This window comes from Herpailurus yagouaroundi, unplaced genomic scaffold (assembly GCF_014898765.1).
Source record: "Herpailurus yagouaroundi ecotype Mexico unplaced genomic scaffold, PumYag 190, whole genome shotgun sequence".
Lineage (NCBI taxonomy): Eukaryota > Metazoa > Chordata > Mammalia > Carnivora > Felidae > Herpailurus > Herpailurus yagouaroundi.
In genome coordinates, this window is record NW_024412421.1 from 24,133,678 (window position 1) to 24,147,658 (window position 13,981).

Consider the following 13,981-nt stretch of genomic DNA (forward strand, 5'->3'; position numbering starts at 1 on the left):
ATGGTCCTCAAACATATGAAAACATATATAAGCACGCACGATCATAAGGAGAGATATGTAAATTAAACCCCCCGAGTGCCGGATGGTAACTTGGATTGGCGCCTGGAACACGTAAAAAGATATTAGTGAGCAGCTGGTAAATCTGAATGAAGTCTGTAGATTAGTTAAACATATCTATGTTAATTTCCTTGTCTCGATCATTGCGTTAGCAGTGACGTAAATGTTAACATTGAAGGGTATGTGGGAACTTTTTATTTTCAAACTATTTTCTAAGTCTAAAAATTAAGAGAAAAAATGAAAAATTAAAAACAAATGAATAAAAGTGAAAGCCCTTGGGTCTTCCTCCAGAGATTCTGATTTGGTAAATCTTAGAAATGGGGCTAGGGGTTGTATTTTTAACAAACTCCCTGGGTGTTTCTAGTATTCCCCTGGATCAGGTGAACTTTAACATCTCTTTTATTCATTCTGCTCAAGAAATATTTGAGTGACCAGTCAGTGCTCAAACAGAATAAACAAATGAATCAATAAAGACAGGGTAGGTGTGATGTCTGCATGACAAGGGGCATGGTGACCTGGGTTGTGGGTATGGGCAATTTCATGTTTCTGTGTCAGGAAGTATATAGAACTTGCAGGCTAATTAAAAAAATTTTTTTTCAATGTATATTTTTGAGAGAGAGAGAGCGCTTGTGCTCACGTGCTGTGGAGCGGCAGAGAAAGAGGGAGACACAGAATCTGAAGCAGGCTCCAGGCTCTGAGCTGTCAGCACAGAGCCCGACGTGGGGCTTGAACTCATGAGCTGTGAGATCATGACCTGAGCTGAGGTTGGATGCTTAACTGACTGAACCACCCAGGTGCCCCGAGACTATTTTTTAATCAAATGCTCCCTCTGAATCAGACACTTTCTGATTTAAGTAAATCCCCAAATTTATTTACTTAAAATAGATTAATGGTTTTGTGTGCCAGGGCAATCAGTTTCGTGGGGATGGAAAATAAGTAGAGCCAGTTCCTGTTCCCAAGGAGTTTATGATCCACTGGGTAAGATGCACACTGGGAATTGATTCTGACAGAAGCCAGACTGTGGTCAAGACTCAAGGGGGTTGGGGGGTGCGGATGAGCGGATGACCGGTTGGTCAGTTGGAATGTTGGGGAAGGGAACAATCCGAGAGGCAGTTGGGAGACAGTTTCCAGGCTAAAGGACTGTTGGGGGAGTGAGAAGGCTGCTGGAGAGGGATGGGTCCAGGGGACAGCTTCGGTCTCAGAGGATGGGAGGAAAGGTGGCGCTGTGAGCCACAAGAGAGGAGCTGGGAGGGCTGACTGGTTTGAGATGGGTGAGTCCGACATTTGCTCTGCTAGGGTCTGTGAGTGGCCTCTGAGGACAGGTTGCTGCTCTCCAGGACCCCTACTGGATGAGAACTAGACTTCTGGATAGAAGGAACCTAGTGCTTTCTTGGAGGTGCCTGAGGCTGAGGCTGGAGGACAGGGTCAGGAGCTTGGAGCTGGTTGGGTTTTAGGGGAAGACAGATATCCATGTGCATATATTTCACTGGCCTTTGGAAATGTGGGTCTGTTGATCAAAGGAGAAGATGGAGGCTCAAAGCAGAGTGAGATGGGTTCCCACAGCAGCCAGAGGAGGGGCTATGGAGGAAGAAAGCGTGGCTCCAGGGTCCTGAAGGAGCCCAGGCAGAGTCCCAGGCAGTCTCACTGTGGGGCCATGTGAAAGCGTGCTCAGGGGAGGGGCGTTTGATCCAGTAACCCCAGTCCATTCGGACCCCTGGTGTGTGCACGTGGGAGCTCTGTCCTGGAGTTTCCTTGACTTTAGTCTTTAAATCGGGAAGGAATAGAACCTGTTTTCAAAGCACCATTGTAGGATTAAATGCCTTGCATATGTAAAGTGCTTTCACGTGTGTACAGTATTCACAAAGGCTACCATTTCATTAGGGAAAACAGGAGATTGAGGGAGCAAGTCAAGCGGCTGCAGAGGCTACTAAACCGGTGTAAAGTCCCCGAAGCCCTGGGAAGAGCAGGTTTTAAGAAGTAGAACATCGTCGTCGTGATTTCAAGCAGCCACTAGATGCCAGGTAGGACTGTGTATTATCACAGACAATTCTCACTGTAACCTTATGAGGGAGGTTTTATTATTGTTCCCATTCTGTGCTGTAACAAGCTTAAGGTCACAAAAGTAGGCCTTCTATTTCCTGTTCTGATCTGGACCTTGAGTATTAAATGGCCTTTGGGTTAAAGACTGGCATCCCATGGAGACGGTCATTTGCAGGATGCCTTCAAGGGCCAAGGCTCTGCTAAATGCTGGTGATCTCAAGCTGTCCCCACCCTTCCCAGCTGGAGGGCAGGTTGAAAAACATTTTTTTAAAGTTTATTTATTTAGCTTGAGAGAGAAAGAGAGAGAGACAGACAGAGATGCAGAGAGAGAAGGAGAGAGAGAGAATCCCAAGCAGGCTCCATGCTGTCTGTGCAGAGCCTGACTTGGGGCTCGATCCCACAAACCATGAGACTATGGTGTAAGTGGAAATCAAGAGCTGGACGCTTAACCAACTGAGTCACCCAGTCGCCCCTGGAGTACAGGTTGATCAGAGCCGCTGTAGAGAGACTGGGCACTGTTTGTCCTAGGAATCTTTATAAACACACTTTTTACTATGTCCCTTTCCTGCTTCCAACCCTACAGCTGCCTCCTGGGAAATTCTCCTCCTTGCAATGTCCCACAGACCTCTCCTGGGCCTTCCTGCTCCAAGTCTTTGCTTCTTAACTCCGTCTCTCCATGGGGATCCTATCCCTTCCTGCCCACTTCCTCTTGTCTTGCACGGGGTGCAGAGTGAACTTGCTCCTTCCACCTAACTTGTAGAGAAACTTCCCTCAGCATGACTCCTTTGCACCTTTCCTGCTTCCCTGGGACGATTTCCCTTTCTTAGGGGCAAAGGATGATTTAGACTTTACTGAATCCCCTGCGTAAGAAATTTGTCCCATGTATCGAATTCTCCAGGGTCCAGATTGCAGACAGGCTTTTGTGTAGGGTTCAGGAAACCACGTGTTCATCAGCAGGGCCAAGGTAAAACGGCTGAGAGGGTCATAGGAATCCCAGCAGACACGGACCTGGCCAGAGAGGCCAGTCAGGAGAGGTGGGGGGATTCTTGAGGTGGACAGCCTCCATGACCCATGGTGAGTTGGGAGGAAGAGCGGGAGGAAGGGGAAGCAGTTGGGACAAGTGAGGAGGAGCGTTGGCTGTGTCTGTGCCTGCCCCCAGAAATGCCTTTCCCCTCTCTCCATGTCTGTCTGCTTTTGTTTCCTCTTTAGACTCACCACATCCGCCATTAGAGCCCCTCTGACCCGTTTCCTTGGTACTTGGTCGGTTCTCCATCCCTTGGCTCTCAACCGCTGTCAGATCTTTGCTTCACTGTTTTCCTTGGTTATCTGCCTCATTCCAGAGACTCCACAGGGGTGGTGGTGGGGTTTCTGGAACAATGGCTTGTCATTTCTGGTTCTTAAAGTACCAGACCCAGTGGCTGGGCCGCAGAAAGCCCTCAATATGTGATGCTGACTGGACACATTCAGGGGTGCAGCAAGGGAGAAACAGAAAAGCATGGTGGGCATGACTCCGCTACCAGGGAGCCTGGGGACTCCCCCGGGTTGTCTAGAATGAAATGAGAAACTCCCCAGGAGGGAGTGTACCCTGAACTCAGCCCTCAACTTTCCTGGGCAGGGAGCACAAGAAATCAGGGAGGCAGACGTGAGGCTTGGGTCGCTTAGCAATTAGACAGCAGGGGGCGCTCTGGCCCCACCTAGGTCCCCACTTCTGGTGCCCTAGTCCTCTCCGTCTGGAGCAGAAATGCTGATCCCAGTGGCAGGATGCCCACAAGTTAACACTAGCGCACTTGGCCTGGCTCCTCTTAGCTGGGCTGAATGTGCTGGAAGAAGACCCTCGTCTACACAGCCTGTTCTCGAGGAATGAAAAGTAAGAAGGTTCTGTTGATGCCACCAGCTCACAAATACACTAAGGCCCTGGGGCCAAGGATGCGCTTTGACACACTGAGTATCTGTGTGATCTTGACACATTCACTTCACCTCTCTGGGCCTATTTCCTCTCCACCAAATGGCTGGGTCCACAGCTTCCAGCCTGTTCCAGGATGCAGAGCATCCCCCAAATCATGCCGGGCTGTAGTGCTGCTGTGTGGGCCATCCATGCTTTGTGGCCTCAGACAGTGCCCTTAGGGGACCAGAATCCAGAAGAGCCACTGTCTCCTGCTGTGGGGATTGGTCCTGAACTGGGCATTTCCCATCCCCTTCCCAGAAGCCGCCTGTGCATGACTGGTCGGTGATGAGATAGCCAGTCAAGGGAAGGAGCTGGGGCCTCTTAAGAGATGAGCCAAACAGGGTGCAGATGTGGGCTGTATTGTACACACTCAGCAAATGGGTAATGTCTGTTAAATTGGGCTGGCTGTTGTTTTCTGAAACAGAAGTTTTAGATTTGAGGATGTGTATTTGCAAACTGAGAAAAATGTGCCTGTGAAGACAGTTTGCTTGGATGCAGTTTCCTGCTTGTCACAGGCCTCCAGGGATGCGAAGGTGCTACGCTGGGTGGTTTTCAACAGGAAGCCGGCGGGGAGACTGAAGAGTGGCCGTCCGGAAGTGAGGATGGAGGATGAGTCCTGGGGCACAGTCTCAGCTGGGGGAGGTCCCTGAACAGCAGCTCCCCGAGCAACCTCTTGCTGTGAAACAAAAGCAGAGGCATTTTGGGGGAACAAGGAGAGGTTTAATGAAGGAAAAATGAGGAAACTTCGAGGACTCACCATCACTCATTATTTTCCAGATATTGGCTGGCTGTGGGCCTCTGAGGAGCACAGAGCCGGGCCTGGTAGAAGTCTGGGTGGGCAGCTTTGGTGGCCGCAGATGCACAGGTGATGTGTCTCGGAGCTGACTTGCTGACTCCACGGATCGGCTGCTGGTGTGGAAGGCCACGTTCACAGGTGAGCGTGGTTAGAGATGAGAAGGATCTGACCCAGACCGTGGCTTCCTGTCCTGCCTGATCCCAGGGCAACACCCGCCCAGACCTTCAACTTGGGAGAGTCGGAGCAGGGTCCCTCTCCCCGCAAACTCGGTGGCCACGGGGAGGGCACCGCCTCTGCTCTATGCCAGGTGTCCATGTCCATGCCGTCCTCTGGAGCCGCTGTCCCTGCTGAGGCCAGTGTGATAGGGCAGCTGGCCAACCACCTCCCAGCGAGAGGAGGGCGGCCGAGGAGTGTGAACCCCGCGGAAAGCCAGACTGGTGTTGGAGTGCCCGGTATGCGCTGGCAGCCTGAGCCTGGGCCATGCCTGCAGTTCTGCCACTTACTGGCTGTGTCACCTCTCTGTACCTCGGTGTCCTTCTCTGTCACATGGTGATCCTATCTGATTAGATGGCTGTTAGGTTTAAATGGAACAATAAGTGCTAGAGGTTCTTTAGAGCAGGGTTTCTTTTACTTAGAAGGATTTTAAAAAATAGGAATACTCCCTAAGAAGAGTACCTGACCTCAATATCTTTGGGTGCCTGATACTGGGGCAGGGGGATGTTGAATGGTGTCAGGGACTGGTGAACCACCCCCTCCCAAGCTGCAAAACCTTGTGTCTGTGTCTGCGTGCATAAGTAGCTTTCCCCCTCAAGCACAGGGTCTACGTGCTAAGATGCCCAAAGGGTCATGACTCAAGATTGGATGCCTCGGAGGGTTCAAGTATCTTCATTCCTGACCAGAGTTTCTCAGGCTCAGCACTGTTGACATTTGGGTCCGGATAACTCTTTGTCGCAGGGGGTGGGGGCTGTCCTGCGTGTTGTACAATGATCAGCAGCATCTGTAGCTCTTCCCCAGGAGAGGCTGGTTGTGGCAACCAAAAATGTCTCCAGATGTTGCTAAATGTCCTCAGGGAGGTGAGAGGGAGACAGACTGCCTCCGGGGGAGAATTTCTGCCTTGCAAAGCTTTCTATGCCATGAACCCGCAGTTAGTGGCAGTGAGTGGCTGGCTGTGCTGAAGTTCATATACCAAGGTTATTTTCTGAATCTCAGTGTGTCTGCCTACTTCTATGCACTGTCTGGGGGGGGGGGGATCCAGTGACATCCTGACAGAGGGTTTTTCAAAGTTGATGGACCACAGGCTTTCCAAGCCCTGGCCCCGTTTGATATAAATGACTGGTTCCTTAACCTGGCTGGGCAGCTGGATCGATTGGAACTTGGTTTTTATTGTATTTCTTTTCACTTAAAGGGTTTTTAGAGCATTAAAATGCAACATAAATCACTCAGTCATTTACTGTTGAAACCTGGGCTATAATGAAAGTTAAACAGTTCATTCTGTGGAGAACATGGTCTTGAGGTAATCTTTTGTGGTGAATACATTTTTTTTCTTTTTTTAGACCACAAACCTCAAATTGGTAGTTCCTCATTCAGGGGAAAGGCCAGAGAAGGGTTTTAAGGAGAAGGCCCAGCAGGAAACAGATATGGTAGAAGAATTGGAAGCATTTGACGTCCGCAATGTTTAGCAGGTGGTCTAAGAATACCCTACACTGGGTGCCCTTGTGGCGGGAGGCATCCGGTCTATGATGAGGGTTTTGACTTCCCGACTTTTAAAGGATAAATCCTCCTCCATAGATGAATAAGGTTCAGCTCTCCTTCTCTTGCTTAACTCCTCGTATGTCTGCTCTAACATCTCCCCAGGAATTCTTGTGTCACTGCCCAGGAGTGAAGAAGAATGTTCCTCCAGACTTTGGCAGCTTTTTTTTTTTTTTTTTTTTTTTTTCAGAATGCTCATGGAGCTTGCTTTTGGGCAGTTCTTCCACTGTGGGTTTGCCAGCACAATGGTATCTTATCGTTGGTACTGTGATGCCTGGTAGTAGACAGCAGAAGCAAGGTTTGGAAATGCTGTGGTTGCAGCATGCTTGGGTGATGGATTGACTCTGACAAAGGGGACCAGAGGCTGTTTTTTGCCTGAGTCTCTCCTCTGCCCAGTGGGGTTTGGGGATCTTGTCACTTAACCCAAGTATAAGAATCTACACAGAATCCGGCTCTTGGAGGTGCATGTCTACAGCACTGAGTGTGGCCATTTGAGTCCCCTTGGCTTTTGTGTGGACCTGGACCATCGTCTGCACAGCTGGTCCTGTGAGCTCAACGATAAGGATTCCAGCTAGCACCTGGTGACACCACCGTGGTGGTGCCATGACAAAGGTGACACACAGAGATGTCTAGGGTTGGGTAAGTGTTGTGAACCACAGCAATGATGCTAGATGCTTTAAAAACATTGAGCCAGGGGCGCCTGGGTGGCGCAGTCGGTTAAGCATCCGACTTCAGCCAGGTCACGATCTCGCAGTCCGTGAGTTCGAGCCCCGCATCAGGCTCTGGGCTGATGGCTCAGAGCCTGGAGCCTGTTTCCGATTCTGTGTCTCCCTCTCTCTCTGCTCCTCCCCCGTTCATGCTCTGTCTCTCTCTGTCCCAAAAATAAATAAACGTTGAAAAAAAAAATTAAAAAAAAAATTAAAAAAAACAAAAACAAAAACACAAAAAACATTGAGCCAGCCCTCTGCAGGGCCAATGTGGCTCTTATCCTGGGATTTCTCAATCATGCACCAGGACGCTGTATTGTGTAGACCCAGTTGATGCTGCGGGTCCTCATAGCTGTGGGAGATTCCATTTCCCAGATGGGCATGGCAACCATGGGGCTGGGGTATCAGGTCTGACGTTAGTTGCAGGTGGCCCCTCTGAGAAGGAGTCTCTTCAAGCCGGGCGAACTGCACCAAAGATTGTGGTGCAAATTGTCTTAACAGTGTGGAGTCCTCCCATTTGCTGTGTGGACAGTAGAGCTGGTGCTGGAGGGTGTCCAGTATCCACACAGCGGGGCCACAATCTCGTCATTCTTATTTGGAAGAGCCAGGAGGCTTGGTGGGAGGGGGCGGTGCTGACTGGGTTAGCCCAGGATTGGCCCTCTTCATGGCCCCTGAGCTGGTTCCTTTAGGACACTGACAGACACAGTGGTTTTCCTGTGCTTCCCTGTGGAAGTGAAGGGTTTGGGCGCAGCACAGATAGGGAGTCAGGAGCTGAGGCCCCAGATGAGCACAGGACAAAGTGTGGGGGTGTGCTCAGCAGGCCTTGACCCTAGTCTAGGCTAAGCCGCCCCCGGGAGGGACAAGGAGGATCTTACGGTTTGGCTCATTGTTGGTGCTGGGAAGAAACAGGTGGAGCAGTGGTCTTTATAGTGGTCACACAGATTTTTAAAACCCTAAACCTCAGATTGTTGTCTGCATGTACCCTTTTGGGCAAAAGGAAGTTCTTACTTGGGGAAAGTGTGGATTGTGTTTTCTCAGTAGCTACTGTCTAAGAAGAACCAAAGGTAGAAGGACAGGAGGTCCTTCTGGGTGGGATGGTGGTCTCCCCAGTGGGCTGGGCATCTTAGTCTTAGAAATCGTGGAAATTGTGGAAATGACAGGTGGCCTGTGACATCCAGCTCTTTAGAGGAGAAGGATTTTTTGTCTTCATTGGTGGGACCACAGTTGTGCCTGCTAGGAGGCATGCCATGAAATTGAGGGCCCACATGACCCCTAGGAATTGGTGTTGTGGCTTCCAAGTCCAGGCTGGGCTCCTTTGGGAAGAAGAGAAAGACCCCACGGGTCGGCTTATTATTGGTGCTGGGAGCCAGGTCTCACCTGTTTTGGGGGCTGGGCCAGAGGAACTCTCTGGTCATTGAGGGCGCCTTCCAGGAAGTTTCTGGTGACTGCTTACTTCTTGGAGCTGTTTTGAGGGACACTGTTTGTTGAAGTCTCTCTCTCTTTCTTGGTGTGTTTGTCCTAAAATGTACCTCAAATTGGCAGGTCCCCTCTTCTCTGTGGCAAGAGCCCTTTTAACATCCTGTGCTGTGAATGAGAGTTCATGGCTCTCCTGTTTACAATACAAACGTAAATTTTATTTATTTATTTATTTATTTATTTATTTATTTATTTATTTATTTATCTTTTATTTTTTTTTCAATATATGAAGTTTATTGTCAAATTGGTTTCCATACAACACCCAGTGCTCATCCCAAAAGGTGCCCTTCTCAGTACCCATCACCCACCCACCCCTCCCTCCCACCCCCCCATCAACCCAAACGTAGATTTTAGAGGACCTTTCCTGCTTTAAAACTTTTTTCTCCAGGTCTTGGATTTTCTGCTGGTTCCATTTTCACCTCCTCAAGCAGCTTCTGCTCTTTGTCCTTCCTGATCAGCTGTCTGTGCATGAATGTGGCTTGTTGCCCATGGCCTTCGTTAGGGCCTGTATGGTGTTGCCTTCATGTTCCAGGAGAGCACTGACTGAATTCTGGGAGCATCTGCCTCCTTCATCGCTTTATGTTTTCTTCTAATTCTTGCCCACTGGACACATGATCTCACTTGGGATTGGAAGGCTGCATTTCTTTCAAACCACTCTCTTTCTTCCTGACTCTGTGTTGCGGAGCCCTGACTTGTTGCTGGTGGCCTTCTGAAGGCTTGTGTGATGTTCTTCTCAATTTTTGTGGTAGCTTTTGGGCCATACATATTTCCAGTTCTTCCTGCTATGGCATAGTGATGCCCCCCTCTCCTTTTAGAACAGAAAGGGTTGCCCCTCTCCAGCCATTGTGGGCAGTATTTTGTCCTGGGATGATTGTGATCTGACATTATCATCTGACTTTGTATTTTCTCATCCTGGGCTTCAGCTGCTTTCTGACTTGTGGCGCATTGGATTCTGGGGGTATTGCTGGGAGCCTTGGTAAATGGCACAAGGAATCGGGGGTGTGAATGCACAGACTCTGTCCAGTCTCCTTGGCGGAGGGGTGCTGGCAGGTGTTAACTCTCCAGAACTTTTGTAGCCTCCTCACCTTTTTGGGCCAATTTCTCTTGCCTGTGACTCTTCATCTCCTTACCCTTTAAGCCAGCTATGGTTTCAGCTGCTTAGTCTTTGTTGAAATATCCTGTTTTCTGAAGAGTGTGACTGACTTCAGTGATTTTCCCAAAACCAGAGGCCAAGGAAAGTCACCCTGGAAAGGGAGTCGTTAGCAGCAGCCCCCTTCCCAGGAGTCACAGAGGCCACCTTTGGAGAGAGACAAAGACTCTCACCTCTAGGCTGTGACTCCAGGAGGCAGCTGGCACCCCATCAGCTTTTCCTTTCTGTGAGCTGACAGTAACCCCCCACCCCCAGGAGACACGTGGCCCTGTCCCCAGCTGCCACAGCCAGGGTGGGCTGCTTGGGCTTTTGTGATTTAGAGCCTAGTTTTGTCATTGGGAAGAACTCTTCAGAATTTTACTTTGGGTTTTAAAACTACCATTCAGAAACCTTGCTTTTTCTTTAACCTTTAAGTTCTGTTTGCAATTTCTGCTCTAACAAATTTTAGCTATCCCTTTTAAGGGGAATTGGTGAGATTCTGGGTCCTATTGGAGCCATTGGTGGTGAGAGCCAATCCCCTCCTCATGGCAAGACAAGCTGACGAGCCGCTGCCCCACTGACCAGAACTGGGTGCTGTCGGCCTGTCCTGCCCTGCCCTGCCTTAGTGGTTGCCAGTTCGTTTCTCTCTCTTTGTCCCATGGGGGTGGGCAGGCTGGCTTCAGGGACTTGCAGCCTCTGCTTGGTTTAATGCTCTGCTGTCATTGTCTTGAAATTCTTCATAATTTTTGGAAGGAGGAGGCCGTGTGTTTTCATTTAGCGTTGGGAAGAGGCTGAGGTTGAGGAGAGCAAGTGCAGACGGAGGGAAGGAGCCATCTTAAATTCAGTGGGATGAATAGGATGAGTTGAGGCATTTTGTATGGGACTCAAGGAGGCAAGAACAGCCAAGTGTTTATTTGCCATCTCATCAGACTGGGAGCCCCAGGCGGGCATGGATGGGTCTGCTTTGGTTCTTCACTCAATGACCCCAGTGTGGGTGCAGACTCACCACCCATACCGAATGCTCCAAAGAATAGTTGTGGGAACAACGGCAGACTTCATAACCAAGCTGCATGACAGTGGGATGTGCTTCTTTGGCAAGGGGCAAGTTTCCTCCCGGTCAGCACGCCGGTTAGGCAGAAACCAGCTCCTCACTTGGTGTTGATCACTGATATTTCTGTTGTTGGTTTCACATGATGGAGCATGCCCTCTTTGGTACATACATGTCTGTGGCCCTGAACTTGGGGATCATTCTGTGCCTCCCGAAGAACTTTGTTCTCTCAGCCTTTGGCCCTCCAGTCAGGATTCTTTGTGTCTCTGCTGGGTTCCTTTTTCCTAACCCCCACCACCTCCCCAAATGGGCACCATGGCACTCTAGCTTATGCATGTCAAAAATGCCCACTGAACAGGATGACATATGCTTCCTGCACCTTCCCTCCCTCCCCCAGCCCTCCCACCCTCATCCCTGCAACTGAACAAACTATTTGGTCAGTGTGGGTGGTCTGAACATAATAAAGATGGTTGCATTGCTCCTGAGTGATCTACCAACCTCCACTGGCCTTCCCTATCCTAGGCCACCCATGCTCCTTTGTTCCTTTACCATGCCTGGATTTGCTGGAGAAAATCCTCCAGGTGCGGCATCTCCGGGAAGGGAGATGGTGCCGGGAGCCTGTGAGAGGGTCTGTCTCTTTGTGGTGTCCACTCTGTCCTGGGCAGCTGCCGCTGGGTGGGAGAGCCCACAGGTGTTTTCCTTTGGGTGGGGGGTGTGGGAGCACTCCTCAGTTCTTGGCAGATCATTATCTGTGGTCTGTGCAAGGTCCTTCTCTTGGTGTTTTAATTCCTTTGGATGAAATTTCCCATGGTCATTCCTCCCTCTCCCAGGATGCTGTCCTTCTGGAATGTCTTTGGTCTTTTCTTTTTTTGAATGCTCTAACAAAACATCATTGCTATCTTGTGTATAAGCTCGTTTAATTCACATAGATGGTATTGTTATACCATTTCTTATTCTTTTTTTTTGTTTTTCATTCAACCCTATGTTCTAAGATGCGATCTTTCCCTCTCCATGCTTAAAACCTATTGGGATTACCCAAAGAGTTTTTGTTTATGTGGGTTAAAACTATCAATTCTTGCCACATTAGACATTGAGACAGACGTTTGTATTAAATATTTATCGATTCATTTGCAGTAGCAATGGTGAACACATTGCAAATTAACATAAATAATATTTTAACATTATTATGAAAATAGTTGTGATCCTGCAGACTCCTATCCTGTAGTAAAGTGTCAGTTTGTTCCAGAATGTGAAAAAGGGCACTATGGAGGATAAAGTTTGGAAAGTGAATTTCATTTATATTATTTAAAAAATACCTGCATCGGAAAAGAAACTATGAAATATATTGTATTTTAGCAAAGTTTGCTCAGGTTTGATGGGCTTGCCTCCTTGATTTACTGATAATTGCCTGCAATATGGAGGGTTATTCTAGATAGCAGAGATTCTGTGTCTTATCAGGACACTTTTTGGTGCCTTATGTTGAATTTGTCATGTCCTAGAATAGGTGATTTTAAAACACAAAGAACAAAACTCATCACTTATGAACATGCCATATGTATACTTTCCTGTTTATTTTGCTTATTTATTTTACAATCCATATCTTGCACAGGCTTTTTTTTTTTTTAAAGAAAACTAAGATATTATTCACCTTTGAAAAGAGTATTGGTTAGTGGTTTTTATTATTAAGCTGTGCAACCATCCCCACCATCTAATTCTGCCTGATTCCAGGTAGAATTCCTAATTCCCATTTGTTAAGGCCCTAAAGAATCCCCAATTCCTGATATAAGCAGTCACTCCCCCTTACCTCTCACCCCTGCCCCTCCCACCCCCCCGCCTAGGCCACCATTAATCTACCTCTGGTCTCAATGGATTTGCCTGTCATGAACATATAATATACATGGAGTCACACGATATGTGGCCTTTTTTTGTCTGGCCTCTTTTACTTAATGTTTTCAAGGTTCATCCATATTGTAGCACATATCAGTACTTCATTGCATTTTGTGGGCAATTAATATCCCATTGTATGGATATAACCGTATTTTGTTTATCCATCAGTTGATGGTCATTAGACTTGCTTCCACTCTTTGATTATTATGAATAACGCTGCTGTGAACACTGTGTGCAAGTTTTTGTGTGTCTTCTAATTCTCTTGGATCTGTTTACTTTTAAATGTTACCACTTAATTACATGTGTAACCAAAGGTTTTTTTCTCGGGCACCTGTGATACAGGTTAATCAAGTGTCCAAATCTCTTCTGACAACTCTTTAGATTTTGCCTCACCAAATAATTTAATAAATATACAGGGGTGGCGGGAATGAAAGGGTACTTTCAGGATATCTTTCCAACCTACAGTGATGTTTGAGATGCCCCAGAGGAATCCCGGAGAATCACAAAAGATTTGTTTTTGCTCCTTATTAAAAGAGAGCTGCTGGAAATAATGAGGTTTGTGTGATGTGTTACTGTTGTAAGATTCGCACAGAGGGGTTGTCAGATCAGAAGACCCGTTCCGCCTTCCTGAAGTGAAGCTTACATGGATGCGATGTTAATGTAAGTATTTTAGAAAATGTGCGTGTTTGTGTTTTGTGGGAAGTCCCTGGAGATTTGTCAGTGCCCTCACTGCCCGTATGTTTTTTTCCCTCAGGGGAAGCACCCATCTAAAGTCTCAGGAACGAGTTCTGTGCTGTACCCAGATAGAGATGTCTACTCTCCTCCATTCTGATGATATTGGTGAGAGTAAGAAAGTAGGTACAGCCGAGCCGTCTTTGCCACCTCACAGATGTTGTCGTTTGATGCTTCCCTGAAGGTTCTGCTCTAAGGGGCAGGCTGCAGTTTGTGTTTTCAGTGACAAAGGGCAGTCTACAGCCTCATGATAAAGGACTGTACCAGGTACTCCAAACCTTCTAGCCTTTAAAGAATAGACCCTTGGGTGCAGGCTTCTGAGCTGATGTCACTTGAGCAACTCTCAAGACTGTCCCAGTGGACCAAGTCAGGAATTCCAGGACTCTTTCCATTCCAGAAGCTCTAAGACGGCTTC

General features: G+C 48.2%; 1 long non-coding RNA gene across 5 annotated transcripts in view; it reads left to right on the forward strand.

Annotated features, from left to right (window-relative positions):
* The first annotated feature begins 1,173 nt into the window (after window positions 1-1,173).
* The window catches only part of LOC121009762 (uncharacterized), a 22,892-nt gene continuing 10,084 nt past the window's right edge, over window positions 1,174-13,981 (forward strand). The window contains exons 1-5 of one of the 5 annotated variants that reach the window (XR_005780821.1): window positions 1,174-1,328; window positions 1,939-2,078; window positions 4,820-4,976; window positions 13,369-13,494; window positions 13,589-13,833. This is a non-coding gene — a long non-coding RNA (uncharacterized LOC121009762). The remainder of the gene's footprint in view (window positions 1,329-1,938; window positions 2,079-4,819; window positions 4,977-13,368; window positions 13,495-13,588; window positions 13,834-13,981) is intronic. The other 4 variants (XR_005780820.1, XR_005780822.1, XR_005780819.1 and 1 more) reach the window with 4 other exon arrangements.